We start from the raw sequence: 21,912 nt of genomic DNA on the forward strand, positions 1-21,912 counted from the left end.
GGTCTTGGCGTTGACAGCCACATTCCCGATGCTTTCCACTGCCAGGAGAGCGGAGGTGTCAGCTCCGGGTGTGGTGTCAACCGCAACAACGTTGCCGCTGAAGTTAATGCGCACACGCTTCGTGCCGGGCATCTTCGAGAGCTGTGCTGCAATTGCGTCGCGACTGAGGGAGAGGAAGTTGTTCTTCCTGCCCTTGGGGCGGTAGAGGATGGTGGCAGAGGTGCGGCGGGGCTCATTCGCGACCAGGTGTTCGATAATATCGAGTTGGTGCTGGCGGCGACCTGGTTTCTGGCGGGGCCCCTTTCCCTTGCTTGGGGGAGCTGCACTGGCTGGCTGCCTACTGGAAGGGGCATTTGTAGCTGTTGATGCCTGGCACGGAAATCCGTTTTTCTGCTGATGCTTGCGTCGGGCCTCTTCATAATCTGCTTCGGTAGAGGCGTCCACCGTCAGTGGGCGCATGGGGCCGAAAGCAGAAGGAGGGTGTGGCGCGGTGTTAGCGGCAGAGTTCAGAGGAGCTGCGGCCGTAGCAGACGACGCGCCCGTGCTCTCCTTTGAGCGGGAGAGTGGAGGAGAGGGCTGTTGTTGTGGCGAGGAGGTGGGAGGTAAACAAACCACCCCATCAGACACCGGAGAGGCCGCTATGAGCGTTGTTGAAATCGTGAATGAACGATAACAGATGAGGTTCCCCGTGCCTCCAAATCAAGAATGCATCTGTATGTTTTGTAGTACAATGGTTTAGGTGAACTGCTTGCCAGAAACTTGTTTTCGGGTATGCGATGAAAATCTTGGCATAATTAGGGCCTATGGGTGTGCCCATTGAGGTGCCATTAATTTGAAGGTAATGAGCGCCGTCAAATTCAAAGTTGTTAGATTCCAAGACAAATTTTAAAAGGGTCATCATAGTAGAGCTGTCAATTATTGCGGCACAGACAGACTCGCAAGAGTGAAGTACTGCTCGTATTTCAATTGATTGATTGATTGATTGATATGTGGGGTTTAACGTCCCAAAACCACCATTTGATTATGAGAGACGCCATAGTGGAGGGCTCCGGAAATTTTGACCACCTGGGGTTCTTTAACGTGCACACAAATCTGAGTACACGGGCCTACAACATTTCCGCCTCCATCGGAAATGCAGCCGCCACAGCAGGGATACGAACCCGCGACCTGCGGGTCAGCAGCCGAGTACCTTAGCCACTAGACCACCGTGGCAGGGCCGTATTTCATTTGCATGCGGAATGTTCGTATATAGGGACGCTACGTCAAGGGTAACCAGGAGTGAATCAGGGGGACAGAAAAGTTGACGATGTCTGACAAGAAGTGGTTAGTCTGTTTGATGTACGATGGAAAAGAAGACAAGATTTGGTTAATTACTGTATCTACAAATTGAGAGATTGGTTCCGTAACTGTACCAATGCCGGAAACGATGGGTTGACCAGGGTTTCCTGAATGATGTATTTATGGCAGGAGGTAAAAGCGACCCGCGACTGGACTTAGTGCAACGAGGGTATGCAGAGCCGAATTGGGAATTTTTTCACTTTTCAATGAGGCTAGTTAGCGTGCGTTTAAGAACAGATTTGAGCTGCTCAGTGGGGTCTCCGTCTAGCCGCCTGTAAAAAAGGCTGTTGGAAAGTTGTCTGGAAGCTTCGCTGTCATAATCGTGTTTGTTTAGTAGTACCACAGCTCTACATTTATAAGCTGGTTTAATTATCATGTCACCACGGCCTTTTAGTTGCTGCGTTGCGAAGGTTGTGTTGATCGAAAAATTTCTATTAAACTGAACCTCTGAACCTGTTTGCGGTAAATATTTAGCCTATCTCGTTGAACGGCAGCGATATAGAGGTCTAGGCACTTATCTCGTTGGGTTGCTGGGGTCCAATGTTTGTAAGATGGCAAAATAGAGGTAGGGGCAGTAGCACGGCTTTTGTCAAGGAAGTAGTCTGTCAGTCCTTTGTTTCTGGCCAAAGTGTCTAAATCCTTCCTCAGCTTGAATTTACTAAAACCTCCTGTCACTTGGCGAAAATTAGGTCCTCGTGACGAAAGCGAAATTTCATCAACGAAAAGTTCATATGAAGACAACTTAACTACATTACTTGATGGGAGGTCACCTCGAGGTCGGGAGTTATTATATTGCGAATGAATTTCAGCGGCATGCATCCTCGGGGGAGTATGAAGCGTAATAACTTTGTCCCTGACAAGCATCTTTCTTTTAGCTGCATATATTTCATGTGATTTTTTTTTCGCTGGTATGCTGCCAGCAGCCCGCATTCATGGATGGCGAGTTTATAAAGGGAAAGTAATTGGCTTTCTTGGTTACGGATGGCTTCAAGCGACGTTTTGTAATGGCGAATGACAATGTGGACCAAATCAAAAGAAGCTCTCGAGAGCACATCGTTCCACGCGAATACTTAAGAACCATATATGCTAGCTGTGACGGGGTTTATTAAATTGTGGAGGCCTGTAGGTACAATTCTAGCTTCTAAATAAATTTTAGCGTAGAGATATGCATTTCGCACCGATTCCGCTTTTCTATCACTTAGCGAGTTTTCAAGAATAATCTATATACAGAGTAGCCGGAAGAATTTTTACAAGGACAGGTAGTTGCTAGTCACGGGGCCTTGCTTTTTAGAGGGCCATCAGTGCGATGAATTTGCATTAAGTAGCGGGACGCTTGAGCAGTAGGGGCCCCAGAAGTCTAAACACTGACAGTTTTTCACGTAGTAGGCATCGGCTTTTGTAGACATGGCCCCCGCAGGGGCGCCTGCGCAAGTAGGCATTTGGTGTGTAGCGACACCACGGACCCGAGCTAACGGGGGAGTTTTGACTCCCTCCCACGCCTAGCCGTGCGTGGCTTTGCCGTGCCCGGGGAAAAGGGGATCCTGGGGGTTGAGCCAACGCTGGGTGATTGGACCTTTAAGGCCCCCCGGCAGAGGCAACACACCCCTTTGGCCCCGGCTTCACGTAGACGGCACCCCTGGGCTGACCCACCCAGGGGAAATCGGCAGTCGCCTTTTCCTATCTCTCTCTCCCTACATCTTCGTCTTTTGTTCTCACTTTACATCTTTCCTGTCTTCTCCTCACTTCATTTTACTTCCAATTTTTCGTGGCGGCAAGGGTTAACCTGGTGTAAATATCCAAACTTGGATAGATATATTAGGTTATGGCAGTGGCGTACTACTGGCGTTGTGCAGACATGTTTACATGTTCTGCCACGTCCCCTTGTTGGGCTCCGTGGTGGGTGGTAGGCGCCATTACTGAAGGAACTGCACTTTTCTATGGGATCACGAAACCCCTTATCCATTGATCGCCCCTTCAAAAGGTGGCGCACCGAAGCAAATGTAATGCCAATTTCAGAAAAACAAGACCATTTCCCTAAGTACCACGTTATTCATTGCAAAAGCTCGGACGAAAAAGCTCGCAACATCTCCCCATTCCTCGTGTCCAGGTGCCTAACCGAGACTATCGGAACTGGCTATAAGGCTACAAAGATGGCAAGCGGAGACTTGCTAGTGGAAGTTAAAGACAAGACACAGTTTCAGAAACTAGAAAAATTAGTGGCATTTGGGGACAAGCCCGTAACCGTCTCTGCGCACCGAACGATGAACACTGTCAAAGGCGTTGTGTCAGACGATGACCTAAAAGACCTAACAAATGATGAGCTTCTGGCTGGCTGGGAGGACGAAAACGTCGTGCACGTACAGCGTATCGTAGTGAGAAGAGAAAACAAAGAAATTCCAACCAAGCACATAATTGTGACCTTCGGGTGCTCCACACTGCCGCAAGAATTAGTTACCGGCTATCTAAAACTGTCTGTGAGACCCTACATTCCGAATCCGCGGCGCTGCTTCAAGTGCCAAAGATTCGGACATGCTTCTCAGAGTTGCCGTGGACAGCTTACCTGTGCACGGTGTGGTATCACAGGCCACTCTGCAGATGATGACTGCAAGGCCGAACCCCACTGTGCGAACTGCGATGGAGAACACGCGGCGTATTCTAGATCCTGCACAGCATGGAAAAAAGAAAAAGAAATTATTACCATTAAAGTAACCCACAACATCAGTTTCCGCGAAGCAAGGAATCGGGTCTCCCCTTTCTATGCAACAAAATCATTTGCTGAAGTGGTGCAACAGGGGGCAGCACCACGACAGCATCAGGTGGCCGCCCAAGCTACGCACAGCGTGCTGGAGCGACCGCCGCTTGCCCCTACTGCGGGAGCAGCCAAGGCTGCTCCGGCCTCAGTCAACAAGGCCCCACCACGGGCGTCGACATGCATTGGCACGAGCCAAGGCAACGGGCAGACTGCGGGAACCCCGTCGACGTCCGGTGTAGAGGGTTTGAAGGCTTCGTATCTTGAGTCGAAGCCCACAACGCCCACGGATCGCTCGGCAGAGCGACGGTCAAACGCTTCTAATGAAGCTATGGACACAACCGCCAGTCAAACGGTGCATGCAGCGCCGAAAGAGCGGCGAGTTTCTCTCGACCGCTCTAAAAAAGATAAAAGACAAATTACAGGGCCTCCAAAAAGCCCTGTAAAATAACTTTCGTTTTCTATAACCTGAAAGGTTATGGTACCATTCTATTTTGACTTTAGTATCACACGCATGTCACCAAGGTTTTATTGCCAACAAATCAATTCTTACTCCATTTTTCTGCTCAAGTTCACTGCCCAAAATGGCTTTTCTCCTCCATTGGAATTGTAGAGGACTCATTCACAACATAGGTGACATAAAAGATTTGCTAAGTAGTCTCTCTCCAATGGCTATGTGCTTACAGGAGACCAATCTGGGAGAAAAACACACCAACTTCCTCAGAGGTTTTACCGTAGTACGGCGCGATCGCGTCCACGCTAGCCGGTTGTCCGGTGGCGTGGCTATTGTCGTCAAAAGTGGAACTGCAGTGAGAGAGATCACCATCAACAGTCACATCGAAGCCGTAGCCGTCACCATTTTAGCTCACAAAACTATCACCATATGTTCCATTTATATCCCCCCACACACGCATTTTTCAATTAAAGATGTAGAACATATTTTGGACCAACTGCCTGAACCGTTTGTTATCGCAGGGGATTTTAACGCGCACGGAATGCTTTGGGGAAGCAGTACAACTGACACCAGAGGACAAATCCTCGAAGATTTTATTCTGAACAATGACGTATGTCTTTTAAATACTGGTAGCGTCACCTACTGCTCCCCAAGCACAGGAGCCACTAGCTGCTTAGATCTAGCGCTGTGCTCACCTTCGCTCTTTTGCGAACTAAAGTGGAGCATGATAGATAATGTCTACGGCAGTGACCATATGCCTGCTCTCATAAAATAACACAAACCGTCCCCACCACTCAATCCCGACCACCGCGTTGGAAACTACATCTGGCAGACTAGCCACTGTTCACTGAAAAAGCTGCCCTAGAAAAAGAAATGCTTGATGGCCTAAGCATAGAGGAAATGAACGAGACAGTCACCGCCTGCATACTTGCGGCAGCCGAACAAACTATACCACAATCTTCCGGCATTATAAATATAAAACTTAAACCCTGGTGGACAAAAGAATGCACACAAGCTAAAAAAATGCAACAAAAGGAGTGGGGCATTTTTCGTAAACATCCTACAGGAGAGAACCTCCTAGCATTTAAAAAGGCGAGAGCAAAGGCAAGATTTATTCGCAGGCAGGCTGAAAAACTCTCGTGGAAAAAGTACATTTCATCCATCAACAGCTCCATCACATCTAAAAGAATGTGGGATCAGGTGCACAAGTTTACCGGCAACTACAGTTCATATACCATCCCCATTCTCTCAACCCCTGGCATCCAGACAACTTTAGGCGAACAGGCAGACCTACTAGCGCAGCACTTTTGCGCTATTTCGAGCTCAGCAAACGATTCGGCAGCTTTCCTAAAACATAAACAATCTACAGAAAAGCAAAAGCTTCCTATTACAGGTTATCGCGACAGATCATACAACTCCCCCTTAACCCTGCAGGAAATCAACAGAGTGCTTTCTCAAGGTAAAAAAAACAGCACCTGGCAAAGACAAAATACATTACCAAATGCTCGCCCATTTGTCCCAGGAAGCAGTGAAGGCATTGCTGCACTTCTTTAACGCTATTTGGATCACTGGCAGAATGCCAACAGAGTGGAAAAAAGCCATTATAATTCCATTTCTCAAAGCCGGAAAAAACCCTACATTACCAACAAGCTACAGGCCCATAGCACTTACAAGTTGTATGGCGAAATCCTTCGAAAGCGTTATTAATATTAGGCTAACATACATCCTAGAAACCGATAACTTGATAGATGTTCACCAATGTGGTTACAAGAAAGGATGTTCCACCACCAATCACCTCGTTCGCCTTGAACATACAGTACGAGAAGCTTTCCTGTACAAGCAGCACTGCTTAGCAGTATTTTTCGATCTTGAAAAGGCATATGACACAACGTGGAAGTATGGTATTTTACGAGACCTGGCAGATCTTGGAATTCGCGGAAGGATGCTCAACTGCTTGTCCGACTTCCTATCGAACCGAACTTTTCAGGTTCGTTTGGGCACCACACTTTCAGGAACTTTTACTCAAGAGAACGGTGTCCCTCAGGGCTGTGTCTTAAGCACAACTCTCTTTGTCGTCAAAATGAACTCTGTGAACCAGGTCATACCATCTGCTCTTATGCACTCACTATATGTGGATGATCTCCAAATAGCGTGCCGGTCATCTAACATGGCGACGTGCGAGCGACAGATTCAAATAGCAATAAACAAGCTAACACAATGGGCTAACAAAAACGGCTTCCGGTTTTCTGAGGAAAAGACGGTTGCTGTAGCGTTCTCCCAGAAACGAGGCTTACATCCAGACCCCGTACTGAAAATAAATGAAACAGTATTGCCAATAAAACAAGAACAGAAGTTTCTGGGGGTCGTATTTGATAAGAAGCTCAATTTTCTTCCACACATTAATAATCTCAAGGTGAAATCCAACAGCGCCCTCAATGTCCTCAACGTCTTGTCCCGAAAGCACTGGGGTTCCGACAGTAAGTGCCTCCTGCTCATCTACCACTCTTTAGTACGCAGCAAATTAGACTACGGTAGTATAATCTACGGTTCAGCAAGAGACTCGTACCTTAAGCGCCTAGACCCTGTCCATAACAAAGGGTTACGCCTCGCAACAGGTGCCTATCGAACCTCACCTATTTCGAGCTTATACGCCGAAAGTAACGAACCATCCTTGGAATATAGGAGAACGAAACTAATGCTCACGTATGTCCTTAGAGTTCGTTCTTCACCAGATCAAATATGCCACAGCATTGTCACACGCTGTGACCTAAGACAACACTACGCCAACAAACCAAACGTAATTAAGCCACTAATACTAAGATTTGAAGAAAAATTTCATGCCCTGAATATTCCTAACGAAGCACTCTCCATTGCCAGAAGGCCACCCAATTTGGCCCCATGGAGTGATTTCTCCAAATTCTTGAATTTTTCACTCACACATATCACAAAACAAAACACTCCGCGTGAACATATACTACAAGAATTCCTTACATTGCAACAAACGTACAACACTTACGAAGAATTTTATACTGATGGTTCGAAGACATCTGCTTATGTCGGAAGCAGTGTGGTAGGAGCAACACACGAGCAAATAACTAGATTACCGCAGTTTGTATCCATATTCACCGCTGAGTGCTATGCGTTATGGATGGCAGTACGATACATTATAAGCTCAAAACATAAAAAAGCCGTAATATTTACAGACTCGTTAAGCGCGCTGAAAAGTCTCAATTATAAATCTCAATATGAGCCATTCATAGGCGATAATTTAAACATGCTATCCCACACACCTGATGACCACACCATACGCCTCTGTTGGGTCCCGAGTCATGTCGGGATCCCAGGCAATGAAAGGCAGACCAACTAGCTGCAACAGCAAAAGAGATGCGCGAGTCAAAAACCAACATACCTGCCAGAGATGGGATTCAAGCTGTTCGCCGGGCCACCACCTTTCACTGGCAGCAGGAATGGAAATTACAACAAAACAACAAACTTCACCTAATTAAACCTGTTCTTGGTGAATGGAAGACCTGTCTTCATCAAGCGCGTTTTATCGAAGTAGTTATATGTCGATTACGAATAGGTCACACGCACATCACACATAATTACCTATTGGCAGGCGAAGAAGCCCCAACATGCGATAATTGTCAGGAGCAACTAACTGTAATGCACATTTTAATAGCTTGCCCACATATGGAAACATTAAGAGAAAAACATTTCCGTATGTTTTACAGGTTAAATATTCCCTTTCATCCAATGCTACTCTTGGGTGATGACGCCCTCATACCTATAGCTGATGTGATCAGCTTTCTAAATGAAGCACAACTTCTGAACAAGGTCTAACTACAATAAACTATGCTACCGCTAGACATGGCATAACTTGACTGATGTGACTCGTAGCACAGCCTCTTCGGAGAGGCATCTGCTGCAGCTCGAATTTACGAAGCACTTGCCTCCCTGCCCATAGGTATAAGGACACGGGTATGGTATTAGTGCAATTTTAAAGCCGTTACGGTTTAACATAACCTCATGCACCAACCATACACATTTACCACCCCGAGCATCCCACACATAATCTTAGAAGAGATATATACTTCACGCGTCTACGGAGCCAATCCTTTTAGGCCTTTATACAGCCACGCTTCACCGCTCATCATATTCATATGTCATCACCGTTAAGACATTTCAAAGTCATTGTCATAGCCCTGTTTGCTGTAAGTATTCTCACCATGAGTCTGGCGCAGCATAGCCTTAGTTGCTCTTGCGCCACAAAACCCAACATAACTAACTAATTTGTAGACATGGCGAGTTCAGTAGAAATATATATATATATATATATATATATATATATATATATATATATATATATATATATATATATATATTGTCTTGACCAAGAAAGAAGCAGACGCTGGTGCTCCGGCGCGGGGGGAGCTAGAGCAGAACAGAAGAACGAAGTCAGAATTAAACACCTTCCCCGACGAACGGGTGTTGTGTCTGACTCGCTCATTACAATGGCGCAGTCCGACAAGTGAACCCTCTGCAGAAAGCCACCGATACGTGTCTTCGTAGTTCGTCGGCAGAGCGGGCTTCTCCTCAAGGAATGCCGTTCACGCTTCCTTAGTGATGGGGTCCCACCCACCGTTTCAGCCACTCTTCAGACCACCTGTGGACAGCGTCCAGGCATCCCCTGTGGTTCTAGGCCATGACCTGATTGAAACCCTGCCACCGTTTCACGGCAGGGATCCGCACCGGCTCCTGTTCTTGGGAATGTCACTCACGTTTCCCATGGCCTAAATTCCCGTTGCGGTACTCTTTCAACAAACGAGCCGCCACGGAACGCCGTCCAGGCTTCCCTGCTCGTCGACCTCACCAGTGTGAGTGCTGAAATTGTTACTTACTCAAAGGCACGTTCACTGACTCTTCGGGCTTAACGGCCGACAGCACCGCGCACCTGCGGCGTATCATCGCGCTATTCCACGTCGAGACTAATGAACTGACAGCGTTGATCGCCGAGCGAGCTCTTACAATGTTGCCAGCATTGTGTGAAATTAACGCAGTGTTGTTGGATGTAGCTGCCTCATACGACCTTGAGGCAAGCACACCAGTGCAACTCAGGCAGCTTCGGTCTTCTCTCATCGAGCTCTCACACCAGCTCAACTGCTTCGCGGTGGTCTGTGCGTTTCCACCTGCCACCCCACAATCACCAGCCATCTGCGAACTACCTAAATTTCACGGGGTCCGGAACGACGTCGACAGCTGGGCGGCAACCGTCAACGCGCTAGCAACGCTTGCGGCCTGGACAGAGAATCACAAATGGCGTGTGGCCATAGACCGTCTTCGGGAAGGTGCAGCGGCGTCTCACCGGTATGAAGGCTGGAAGCAGCAGTCATGGGCGGAGTGGAGCTGCAAGCTCATAGCTGCTTTTGGTCGTAATCATTACCACCTCTTAACCACGACCCTGTCCAACCTGGCCGGTATTGAGGAGCAAGCTCCAGAGACTTTCCACCTCAAATCTGCAGCTGTGCGCTGCAGCTTACCACACGAGAAGTTAGACACTTTGTCGATACCCGAAGCAAGTTCACTGCGGCCAGCCGCTGCTACCGAAGTCAGACCTTTTGAAGGGCGTTGCTCCAACGAAACAGCCACAGAGAATCATCTCGACTGTGCTGCATTGCCCTTCTCCGACGCACCCCCATTCGCACACCGAGCTGAAGTGGAGCAACACCTCGAAGGTTCCTTGGAGCCCTCCAGCCGCACGGCAGAAAGCTTCTCCGCCTGTCCTACGAATGACGTCAGACCCAGGTGCGACACGCCAATGCTGCTCGCAGTACCAGCGGCGGTACGCGACACCATCATATCAGTAGAAAAGGCTGATACCAGTCCTCATACAGCTCAGTTAGAGAAGCCATCCCCAATATCACCTTTACTGAGGCAAGTGGAGACACCAGCATCGCCTATACTTGAACCACCTGTGGTCATGGCACCGGTAGAGCCCAAAGTAACCACTGCTGGTCTCACTGACCAAGATCATGAGCAGAAAGTTGGCGCTCAAAATGCAGACAGCAGCCAATACGATGACAGCTTCAAAAATGTCCTGCTGCGGATGCCAAAACCGACCGTAAATTATGATCTCTGCCACACATCTCAGAAGTTGCGTACCGATTCGCGACACAAGCCAAGGTACCCAGCGCGTCTTTTTGGATACTCTTTCGGTTACCCTCGTCCGCAGAACGTCTGCCACTGATTTTGCGGCCCGTCTAGATCGCGCTGTCAGATGTATGTTTAGCTGCTTCCCACAGAGAGTCTCTGCATTGCCGAGACCAACCACAACGATGCAGCCAGTCTCGACCTCCCGATAGACTTGTGGAAGACTCTGGCACCCAATTTCAGCGTGGCCAAGGCTGACCTCCGAGATGCAGCCAGTATATCGACCACCAGCTCTACCTTTGGCAGATACCGGTGCCAAATTGCGGCACGGCCAAGAGAGTCAGCCGCACTGGGGCAGCCAGTGCCGGCCACCCGAGACCACAGCACTTTTTTAAGAGACATCGTGGCATGCAAAAGAGCGACCAGCTCACGGCAGCCAGTGCCGTCCACCAGAGACGCTTCCCCCTGACCGTCGCTGCATGTTGCATTGTGGTCCGGGCTGACCACCACGATGCAGCCATTCCGCCCACCAGAAACTTTGCCGCCAGCTCCGCGCGCGCGCAGTCATGGTCGAGTGTCATGAAAAAGAAAGACGCTGGCGCTTCGGCGCGTGGGTAGCTAGAGCGAAGAAGAGAAGAACGAAGTCAGAATAGAACAGATTGCCCGACGAACGGGTGCTGTGTCTGTCTCGCTCATTACAATATATATATAAATATATATATATATATATATATATATATATATATATATATATATATATATATGCGACGTAAGAAGGCAGGACGGTTAGGAGAACTAGATGAGGAAGAAGTGCGTGATGGTATAAACATGGCGTCAAAGCCACGCCACGCCTTCCTTATCTAGCATCACACGAGTCGGCAGGATGAAGACCTGGCCGCCACTCATCAGCCTCACATCATTCACGAAGCCGCCGGCATTACGCCTCAACTGAATATCGACCACAGAAGAGGTTATTTTAGGCGCATACAGTTACCGGCATCATGACAGTACCATCGACTGACCTTCCCAACCCCAAGTACACCGGAGCAGCGGACAATGTATCTGCACAGAAATGGTTCGACCTGTTCGAGCTCCATGCTACCGCTGCATCATGGTCGAAAGGGAGATGGTCGCCAACTTTACCGAATACGTGTCCGGGGAGGCCTTTAAATTCTACCTCACCCACATATTTCAAAACGACGAGTCATGGGAAAAGATCAAACAAGAAATGATCGTTTGGTTTAAAGAATACAATAATGACTACGACAAAGACTTGCTTATAACCCACCACCCACAGACAGTCGCGCTCGGTCGTTACAGTCAAAAGCAGTCTTCACGCATGAATCCACCTCCTGCTTTTCCATCGCGTGGATCTTCGGTCGCTCGCAACACCCACCTCACGTCTCACACGTTCACTATTGTTGGAATAGAGCAGAGAAGCTCGCGGAGTCTCCAGTTAAGCCCAGGACCTACAGTTCCGTTCTATGCACCAGAAGAGCTTGCATCATTCATCGCACAGAAAGACTGTCATTCTGAACTGTAATCTGGCCAAACCACGCCTATTGTGGTGTCGCCATTGAGAGCACAGCTATCTGAGAGCCCAAACACAGGAAGGTCGGAAGCACCTCTTACGGGTTGCCAGGTGCCAGAAGCCTACGTAATAAATTTTGTCGCAGGCGCCTCTTATGTTCCTCCAGTCAAATCTGTCCTACCAACTTAGCTGCCTGAAAAGCGTCGCAACAGCTAATAACTGAACACCACGTTGAATTGCCTAAAGAAGCATTGCCCTATTCGGAAAAGGCTGCCACCTCAACACTTTTCGCAACATCAGCAAGGACAGAACAATGAAATCGGCCAGGTTAAACGTCTTGTTATTCGACACGGACAACTAGAAACGTCGGAAGAACACAAATGGCGTCAAGAAAGACGTTTACAAACGACTCAATCAAAGCGACAACATATTCAAGATGTCTCACTCAAGACAAAGAAAGCATCGAATCCCCGACGTCTTCCCAAGAGACGTCGAGTAAGTTTTTTTCAGCAGAGATCAATACTCAGACAACATGACATACGACGACGTAAAATGCGCAAACCAACACCCTGTATCCCGCAAGGACGCGGAAATCACCGCAACAACCTTGGTCAACAAATACGCAGACGGGTGGCGCTGCATGTGTACCAATCAAGGCATAGAGCACGACGCCTACGCAAATCAAGCTGCTGGTGCTCCAAAGCCTTCACACTACTTTCATTCCTTGCCAGAATACAAACAGTTTCATCATCTGCAGTTTCCACGTTCAAGGTGTACTTGTGTTTTACAGTACGCAACAGTCAGCCTCGCCCACCGGAACTCCAGGACTTACCGGACTGCTCCACTCTCCCGTGAAGCTAGTGTGTTTACGAAAACTTCCTGGGACACAGAACGATCTTCCCTTTTTGACAGTGTTCACTTCTAAGCCGTGCATGCTTAGTTCTTGTTTCTGTTAGTCTGACGTGACTTCTTTCGTGGGAAGGGGGAATCCTGTGACGTAAAAAGGCAGGGATGGTTAGCAGAAGTAGATGAGGAAGAAGTGCATGATGGTATAAACATGGCGTATGAGCCAGGCCACGCCTCACGGAGTCTCATATATATATATATATATATATATATAAAATAAGGGAAAGAAGTGTATACCTAAGGGCTCGTTTTTCCGTGTTTTTAACACAATAATAATGAGATATAACAGACAGTAATGCCAAGGAATGTACAGGGGAAGTTATTAACATTAATGGAATGTAAATAAGAAGAAAGAAAAGTGGATGAAAAAATTACCAACTGTAAGCAGGAATCGAACCTACGACCTTCGAATTACGCGTTCGATGCTCTAACCACTGAGCTATTACAGCGGCACTCCCTCCATCCACTTTTTTGGGTTTATCTGTGAATTTAGAAGTAGGAGCGACAGCCAGCGCCATCTATAAGCCAAACAACGAGTGTGAAAACACTCTTATGCGCATGTTTGGCGTCACGTAGCACGTGAACTTATTATGAGCGGGCAGCTGATTAATTGTCCCTCTTATACAACCTAAACACACCAAGTCTGCCAGTACGAGACCCTCGTTCAATGAAATAAGGGAAAGAAGTGTATACCTAAGGGCTCGTTTTTCCGTGTTTTTAACACAATAATAATGAGATATAACAGACAGTAATGCCAAGGAATGTACAGGGGAAGTTATTAACATTAATGGAATGTAAATAAGAAGAAAGAAAAGTGGATGAAAAAATTACCAACTGTAAGCAGGAATCGAACCTACGACCTTCGAATTACGCGTTCGATGCTCTAACCACTGAGCTATTACAGCGGCACTCCCTCCATCCACTTTTTTGGGTTTATCTGTGAATTTAGAAGTAGGAGCGACAGTCAGCGCCATCTATAAGCCAAACAACGAGTGTGAAAACACTCTTATGCGCATGTTTGGCGTCACGTAGCACTTGAACTTATTATGAGCGGGCAGCTGATTAATTGTCCCTCTTATACAACCTAAACACACCAAGTCTGCCAGTACGAGACCCTCGTTCAATGAAATAAGGGAAAGAAGTGTATACCTAAGGGCTCGTTTTTCCGTGTTTTTAACACAATAATAATGAGATATAACAGACAGTAATGCCAAGGAATGTACAGGGGAAGTTATTAACATTAATGGAATGTAAATAAGAAGAAAGAAAAGTGGATGAAAAAATTACCAACTGTAAGCAGGAATCGAACCTACGACCTTCGAATTACGCGTTCGATGCTCTAACCACTGAGCTATTACAGCGGCACTCCCTCCATCCACTTTTTTGGGTTTATCTGTGAATTTAGAAGTAGGAGCGACAGTCAGCGCCATCTATAAGCCAAACAACGAGTGTGAAAACACTCTTATGCGCATGTTTGGCGTCACGTAGCACGTGAACTTATTATGAGCGGGCAGCTGATTAATTGTCCCTCTTATACAACCTAAACACACCAAGTCTGCCAGTACGAGACCCTCGTTCAATGAAATAAGGGAAAGAAGTGTTTACCTAAGGGCTCGTTTTTCCGTGTTTTTAACACAATAATAATGAGATATAACAGACAGTAATGCCAAGGAATGTACAGGGGAAGTTATTAACATTAATGGAATGTAAATAAGAAGAAAGAAAAGTGGATGAAAAAATTACCAACTGTAAGCAGGAATCGAACCTACGACCTTCGAATTACGCGTTCGATGCTCTAACCACTGAGCTATTACAGCGGCACTCCCTCCATCCACTTTTTTGGGTTTATCTGTGAATTTAGAAGTAGGAGCGACAGTCAGCGCCATCTATAAGCCAAACAACGAGTGTGAAAACACTCTTATGCGCATGTTTGGCGTCACGTAGCACGTGAACTTATTATGAGCGGGCAGCTGATTAATTGTCCCTCTTATACAACCTAAACACACCAAGTCTGCCAGTACGAGACCCTCGTTCAATGAAATAAGGGAAAGAAGTGTATACCTAAGGGCTCGTTTTTCCGTGTTTTTAACACAATAATAATGAGATATAACAGACAGTAATGCCAAGGAATGTACAGGGGAAGTTATTAACATTAATGGAATGTAAATAAGAAGAAAGAAAAGTGGATGAAAAAATTACCAACTGTAAGCAGGAATCGAACCTACGACCTTCGAATTACGCGTTCGATGCTCTAACCACTGAGCTATTACAGCGGCACTCCCTCCATCCACTTTTTTGGGTTTATCTGTGAATTTAGAAGTAGGAGCGACAGTCAGCGCCATCTATAAGCCAAACAACGAGTGTGAAAACACTCTTATCCGCATGTTTGGCGTCACGTAGCACGTGAACTTATTATGAGCGGGCAGCTGATTAATTGTCCCTCTTATACAACCTAAACACACCAAGTCTGCCAGTACGAGACCCTCGTTCAATGAAATAAGGGAAAGAAGTGTATACCTAAGGGCTCGTTTTTCCGTGTTTTTAACACAATAATAATGAGATATAACAGACAGTAATGCCAAGGAATGTACAGGGGAAGTTATTAACATTAATGGAATGTAAATAAGAAGAAAGAAAAGTGGATGAAAAAATTACCAACTGTAAGCAGGAATCGAACCTACGACCTTCGAATTACGCGTTCAATGCTCTAACCACTGAGCTATTACAGCGGCACTCCCTCCATCCACTTTTTTGGGTTTATCTGTGAATTTAGAAGTAGGAGCGACAGTCAGCGCCATCTATAAGCCAAACAACGAGTGTGAAAACACTCTTATGCGCATGTTTGGCGTCACGTAGCACGTGAACTTATTATGAGCGGGCAGCTGATTAATTGTCCCTCTTATACAACCTAAACACACCAAGTCTGCCAGTACGAGACCCTCGTTCAATGAAATAAGGGAAAGAAGTGTATACCTAAGGGCTCGTTTTTCCGTGTTTTTAACACAATAATAATGAGATATAACAGACAGTAATGCCAAGGAATGTACAGGGGAAGTTATTAACATTAATGGAATGTAAATAAGAAGAAAGAAAAGTGGATGAAAAAATTACCAACTGTAAGCAGGAATCGAACCTACGACCTTCGAATTACGCGTTCGATGCTCTAACCACTGAGCTATTACAGCGGCACTCCCTCCATCCACTTTTTTGGGTTTATCTGTGAATTTAGAAGTAGGAGCGACAGTCAGCGCCATCTATAAGCCAAACAACGAGTGTGAAAACACTCTTATGCGCATGTTTGGCGTCACGTAGCACGTGAACTTATTATGAGCGGGCAGCTGATTAATTGTCCCTCTTATACAACCTAAACACACCAAGTCTGCCAGTACGAGACCCTCGTTCAATGAAATAAGGGAAAGAAGTGTATACCTAAGGGCTCGTTTTTCCGTGTTTTTAACACAATAATAATGAGATATAACAGACAGTAATGCCAAGGAATGTACAGGGGAAGTTATTAACATTAATGGAATGTAAATAAGAAGAAAGAAAAGTGGATGAAAAAATTACCAACTGTAAGCAGGAATCGAACCTACGACCTTCGAATTACGCGTTCGATGCTCTAACCACTGAGCTATTACAGCGGCACTCCCTCCATCCACTTTTTTGGGTTTATCTGTGAATTTAGAAGTAGGAGCGACAGTCAGCGCCATCTATAAGCCAAACAACGAGTGTGAAAACACTCTTATGCGCATGTTTGGCGTCACGTAGCACGTGAACTTATTATGAGCGGGCAGCTGATTAATTGTCCCTCCTATACAACCTAAACACACCAAGTCTTTCTTCTTATTTACATTCCATTAATGTTAATAACTTCCCCTGTACATTCCTTGGCATTACTGTCTGTTATATCTCATTATTATTGTGTTAAAAACACGGAAAAACGAGCCCTTAGGTATACACTTCTTTCCCTTATTTCATTGAACGAGGGTCTCGTACTGGCAGACTTGGTGTGTTTAGGTTGTATAAGAGGGACAATTAATCAGCTGCCCGCTCATAATAAGTTCACGTGCTACGTGACGCCAAACATGCGCATAAGAGTGTTTTCACACTCGTTGTTTGGCTTATAGATGGCGCTGACTGTCGCTCCTACTTCTAAATTCACAGATAAACCCAAAAAAGTGGATGGAGGGAGTGCCGCTGTAATAGCTCAGTGGTTAGAGCATCGAACGCGTAATTCGAAGGTCGTAGGTTCGATTCCTGCTTTACAGTTGGTAATTTTTTCATCCACTTTTCTTTCTTCTTATTTACATTCCATTAATGTTAATAACTTCCCCTGTACATTCCTTGGCATTACTGTCTGTTATATCTCATTATTATTGTGTTAAAAACACGGAAAAACGAGCCCTTAGGTATACACTTCTTTCGCTTATTTCATTGAACGAGGGTCTCGTACTGGCAGACTTGGTGTGTTTAGGTTGTATAAGAGGGACAATTAATCAGCTGCCCGCTCATAATAAGTTCACGTGCTACGTGACGCCAAACATGCGCATAAGAGTGTTTTCACACTCGTTGTTTGGCTTATAGATGGCGCTGACTGTCGCTCCTACTTCTAAATTCACAGATAAACCCAAAAAAGTGGATGGAGGGAGTGCCGCTGTAATAGCTCAGTGGTTAGAGCATCGAACGCGTAATTCGAAGGTCGTAGGTTCGATTCCTGCTTACAGTTGGTAATTTTTTCATCCACTTTTCTTTCTTCTTATTTACATTCCATTAATGTTAATAACTTCCCCTGTACATTCCTTGGCATTACTGTCTGTTATATCTCATTATTATTGTGTTAAAAACACGGAAAAACGAGCCCTTAGGTATACACTTCTTTCCCTTATTTCATTGAACGAGGGTCTCGTACTGGCAGACTTGGTGTGTTTAGGTTGTATAAGAGGGACAATTAATCAGCTGCCCGCTCATAATAAGTTCACGTGCTACGTGACGCCAAACATGCGCATAAGAGTGTTTTCACACTCGTTGTTTGGCTTATAGATGGCGCTGACTGTCGCTCCTACTTCTAAATTCACAGATAAACCCAAAAAAGTGGAAGGAGGGAGTGCCGCTGTAATAGCTCAGTGGTTAGAGCATCGAACGCGTAATTCGAAGGTCGTAGGTTCGATTCCTGCTTTACAGTTGGTAATTTTTTCATCCACTTTTCTTTCTTCTTATTTACATTCCATTAATGTTAATAACTTCCCCTGTACATTCCTTGGCATTACTGTCTGTTATATCTCATTATTATTGTGTTAAAAACACGGAAAAACGAGCCCTTAGGTATACACTTCTTTCCCTTATTTCATTGAACGAGGGTCTCGTACTGGCAGACTTGGTGTGTTTAGGTTGTATAAGAGGGACAATTAATCAGCTGCCCGCTCATAATAAGTTCACGTGCTACGTGACGCCAAACATGCGCATAAGAGTGTTTTCACACTCGTTGTTTGGCTTATAGATGGCGCTGACTGTCGCTTCTACTTCTAAATTCACAGATAAACCCAAAAAAGTGGATGGAGGGAGTGCCGCTGTAATAGCTCAGTGGTTAGAGCATCGAACGCGTAATTCGAAGGTCGTAGGTTCGATTCCTGCTTACAGTTGGTAATTTTTTCATCCACTTTTCTTTCTTCTTATTTACATTCCATTAATGTTAATAACTTCCCCTGTACATTCCTTGGCATTACTGTCTGTTATATCTCATTATTATTGTGTTAAAAACACGGAAAAACGAGCCCTTAGGTATACACTTCTTTCCCTTATTTCATTGAACGAGGGTCTCGTACTGGCAGACTTGGTGTGTTTAGGTTGTATAAGAGGGACAATTAATCAGCTGCCCGCTCATAATAAGTTCACGTGCTACGTGACGCCAAACATGCGCATAAGAGTGTTTTCACACTCGTTGTTTGGCTTATAGATGGCGCTGACTGTCGCTCCTACTTCTAAATTCACAGATAAACCCAAAAAAGTGGATGGAGGGAGTGCCGCTGTAATAGCTCAGTGGTTAGAGCATCGAACGCGTAATTCGAAGGTCGTAGGTTCGATTCCTGCTTACAGTTGGTAATTTTTTCATCCACTTTTCTTTCTTCTTATTTACATTCCATTAATGTTAATAACTTCCCCTGTACATTCCTTGGCATTACTGTCTGTTATATCTCATTATTATTGTGTTAAAAACACGGAAAAACGAGCCCTTAGGTATACACTTCTTTCCCTTATTTCATTGAACGAGGGTCTCGTACTGGCAGACTTGGTGTGTTTAGGTTGTATAAGAGGGACAATTATTCAGCTGCCCGCTCATAATAAGTTCACGTGCTACGTGACGCCAAACATGCGCATAAGAGTGTTTTCACACTCGTTGTTTGGCTTATAGATGGCGCTGACTGTCGCTCCTACTTCTAAATTCACAGATAAACCCAAAAAAGTGGATGGAGGGAGTGCCGCTGTAATAGCTCAGTGGTTAGAGCATCGAACGCGTAATTCGAAGGTCGTAGGTTCGATTCCTGCTTACAGTTGGTAATTTTTTCATCCACTTTTCTTTCTTCTTCTTTACATTCCATTAATGTTAATAACTTCCCCTGTACATTCCTTGGCATTACTGTCTGTTATATCTCATTATTATTGTGTTAAAAACACGGAAAAACGAGCCCTTAGGTATACACTTCTTTCCCTTATTTCATTGAACGAGGGTCTCGTACTGGCAGACTTGGTGTGTTTAGGTTGTATAAGAGGGACAATTAATCAGCTGCCCGCTCATAATAAGTTCACGTGCTACGTGACGCCAAACATGCGCATAAGAGTGTTTTCACACTCGTTGTTTGGCTTATAGATGGCGCTGACTGTCGCTCCTACTTCTAAATTCACAGATAAACCCAAAAAAGTGGATGGAGGGAGTGCCGCTGTAATAGCTCAGTGGTTAGAGCATCGAACGCGTAATTCGAAGGTCGTAGGTTCGATTCCTGCTTACAGTTGGTAATTTTTTCATCCACTTTTCTTTCTTCTTATTTACATTCCATTAATGTTAATAACTTCCCCTGTACATTCCTTGGCATTACTGTCTGTTATATCTCATTATTATTGTGTTAAAAACACGGAAAAACGAGCCCTTAGGTATACACTTCTTTCCCTTATTTCATTGAACGAGGGTCTCGTACTGGCAGACTTGGTGTGTTTAGGTTGTATAAGAGGGACAATTAATCAGCTGCCCGCTCATAATAAGTTCACGTGCTACGTGACGCCAAACATGCGCATAAGAGTGTTTTCACACTCGTTGTTTGGCTTATAGATGGCGCTGACTGTCGCTCCTACTTCTAAATTCACAGATAAACCCAAAAAAGTGGATGGAGGGAGTGCCGCTGTAATAGCTCAGTGGTTAGAGCATCGAACGCGTAATTCGAAGGTCGTAGGTTCGATTCCTGCTTACAGTTGGTAATTTTTTCATCCACTTTTCTTTCTTCTTATTTACATTCCATTAATGTTAATAACTTCCCCTGTACATTCCTTGGCATTACTGTCTGTTATATCTCATTATTATTGTGTTAAAAACACGGAAAAACGAGCCCTTAGGTATACACTTCTTTCCCTTATTTCATTGAACGAGGGTCTCGTACTGGCAGACTTGGTGTGTTTAGGTTGTATAAGAGGGACAATTAATCAGCTGCCCGCTCATAATAAGTTCACGTGCTACGTGACGCCAAACATGCGCATAAGAGTGTTTTCACACTCGTTGTTTGGCTTATAGATGGCGCTGACTGTCGCTCCTACTTCTAAATTCACAGATAAACCCAAAAAAGTGGATGGAGGGAGTGCCGCTGTAATAGCTCAGTGGTTAGAGCATCGAACGCGTAATTCGAAGGTCGTAGGTTCGATTCCTGCTTACAGTTGGTAATTTTTTCATCCACTTTTCTTTCTTCTTATTTACATTCCATTAATGTTAATAACTTCCCCTGTACATTCCTTGGCATTACTGTCTGTTATATCTCATTATTATTGTGTTAAAAACACGGAAAAACGAGCCCTTAGGTATACACTTCTTTCCCTTATTTCATTGAACGAGGGTCTCGTACTGGCAGACTTGGTGTGTTTAGGTTGTATAAGAGGGACAATTAATCAGCTGCCCGCTCATAATAAGTTCACGTGCTACGTGACGCCAAACATGCGCATAAGAGTGTTTTCACACTCGTTGTTTGGCTTATAGATGGCGCTGACTGTCGCTCCTACTTCTAAATTCACAGATAAACCCAAAAAAGTGGATGGAGGGAGTGCCGCTGTAATAGCTCAGTGGTTAGAGCATCGAACGCGTAATTCGAAGGTCGTAGGTTCGATTCCTGCTTACAGTTGGTAATTTTTTCATCCACTTTTCTTTCTTCTTATTTACATTCCATCATTGTTAATAACTTCCCCTGTACATTCCTTGGCATTACTGTCTGTTATATCTCATTATTATTGTGTTAAAAACACGGAAAAACGAGCCCTTAGGTATACACTTCTTTCCCTTATTTCATTGAACGAGGGTCTCGTACTGGCAGACTTGGTGTGTTTAGGTTGTATAAGAGGGACAATTAATCAGCTGCCCGCTCATAATAAGTTCACGTGCTACGTGACGCCAAACATGCGCATAAGAGTGTTTTCACACTCGTTGTTTGGCTTATAGATGGCGCTGACTGTCGCTCCTACTTCTAAATTCACAGATAAACCCAAAAAAGTGGATGGAGGGAGTGCCGCTGTAATAGCTCAGTGGTTAGAGCA

At 45.4% G+C, this 21,912-nt stretch overlaps 15 non-coding genes across 15 annotated transcripts; 8 read left to right on the forward strand and 7 right to left on the reverse strand.

The window, feature by feature from the left end:
* Positions 1-13,504: 13,504 nt before the first annotated feature.
* On the reverse strand, positions 13,505-13,577 carry TRNAT-CGU (transfer RNA threonine (anticodon CGU)). The gene has a single exon. It is a non-coding gene; the product is annotated as a tRNA-Thr (tRNA).
* A 383-nt stretch (positions 13,578-13,960) lies between these two features.
* TRNAT-CGU (transfer RNA threonine (anticodon CGU)) lies at positions 13,961-14,033 on the reverse strand. The gene has a single exon. It is a non-coding gene; the product is annotated as a tRNA-Thr (tRNA).
* Positions 14,034-14,416: 383 nt separating this feature from the next.
* On the reverse strand, positions 14,417-14,489 carry TRNAT-CGU (transfer RNA threonine (anticodon CGU)). The gene has a single exon. It is a non-coding gene; the product is annotated as a tRNA-Thr (tRNA).
* A 383-nt stretch (positions 14,490-14,872) lies between these two features.
* On the reverse strand, positions 14,873-14,945 carry TRNAT-CGU (transfer RNA threonine (anticodon CGU)). Its single transcript has one exon. It is a non-coding gene; the product is annotated as a tRNA-Thr (tRNA).
* Positions 14,946-15,328: 383 nt separating this feature from the next.
* TRNAT-CGU (transfer RNA threonine (anticodon CGU)) lies at positions 15,329-15,401 on the reverse strand. Its single transcript has one exon. It is a non-coding gene; the product is annotated as a tRNA-Thr (tRNA).
* An 839-nt stretch (positions 15,402-16,240) lies between these two features.
* TRNAT-CGU (transfer RNA threonine (anticodon CGU)) lies at positions 16,241-16,313 on the reverse strand. The gene has a single exon. It is a non-coding gene; the product is annotated as a tRNA-Thr (tRNA).
* Positions 16,314-16,696: 383 nt separating this feature from the next.
* Positions 16,697-16,769, reverse strand: TRNAT-CGU (transfer RNA threonine (anticodon CGU)). The gene has a single exon. It is a non-coding gene; the product is annotated as a tRNA-Thr (tRNA).
* Positions 16,770-17,781: 1,012 nt separating this feature from the next.
* On the forward strand, positions 17,782-17,854 carry TRNAT-CGU (transfer RNA threonine (anticodon CGU)). The gene has a single exon. It is a non-coding gene; the product is annotated as a tRNA-Thr (tRNA).
* An 840-nt stretch (positions 17,855-18,694) lies between these two features.
* Positions 18,695-18,767, forward strand: TRNAT-CGU (transfer RNA threonine (anticodon CGU)). Its single transcript has one exon. It is a non-coding gene; the product is annotated as a tRNA-Thr (tRNA).
* A 383-nt stretch (positions 18,768-19,150) lies between these two features.
* Positions 19,151-19,223, forward strand: TRNAT-CGU (transfer RNA threonine (anticodon CGU)). Its single transcript has one exon. It is a non-coding gene; the product is annotated as a tRNA-Thr (tRNA).
* Positions 19,224-19,606: 383 nt separating this feature from the next.
* TRNAT-CGU (transfer RNA threonine (anticodon CGU)) lies at positions 19,607-19,679 on the forward strand. Its single transcript has one exon. It is a non-coding gene; the product is annotated as a tRNA-Thr (tRNA).
* A 383-nt stretch (positions 19,680-20,062) lies between these two features.
* Positions 20,063-20,135, forward strand: TRNAT-CGU (transfer RNA threonine (anticodon CGU)). The gene has a single exon. It is a non-coding gene; the product is annotated as a tRNA-Thr (tRNA).
* A 383-nt stretch (positions 20,136-20,518) lies between these two features.
* Positions 20,519-20,591, forward strand: TRNAT-CGU (transfer RNA threonine (anticodon CGU)). Its single transcript has one exon. It is a non-coding gene; the product is annotated as a tRNA-Thr (tRNA).
* A 383-nt stretch (positions 20,592-20,974) lies between these two features.
* Positions 20,975-21,047, forward strand: TRNAT-CGU (transfer RNA threonine (anticodon CGU)). Its single transcript has one exon. It is a non-coding gene; the product is annotated as a tRNA-Thr (tRNA).
* A 383-nt stretch (positions 21,048-21,430) lies between these two features.
* Positions 21,431-21,503, forward strand: TRNAT-CGU (transfer RNA threonine (anticodon CGU)). Its single transcript has one exon. It is a non-coding gene; the product is annotated as a tRNA-Thr (tRNA).
* The last annotated feature ends 409 nt before the right edge of the window (positions 21,504-21,912 follow it).

Source organism: Rhipicephalus microplus, unplaced genomic scaffold (genome assembly GCF_043290135.1).
Source record: "Rhipicephalus microplus isolate Deutch F79 unplaced genomic scaffold, USDA_Rmic scaffold_13, whole genome shotgun sequence".
Taxonomy (NCBI): Eukaryota; Metazoa; Arthropoda; class Arachnida; order Ixodida; family Ixodidae; genus Rhipicephalus; species Rhipicephalus microplus.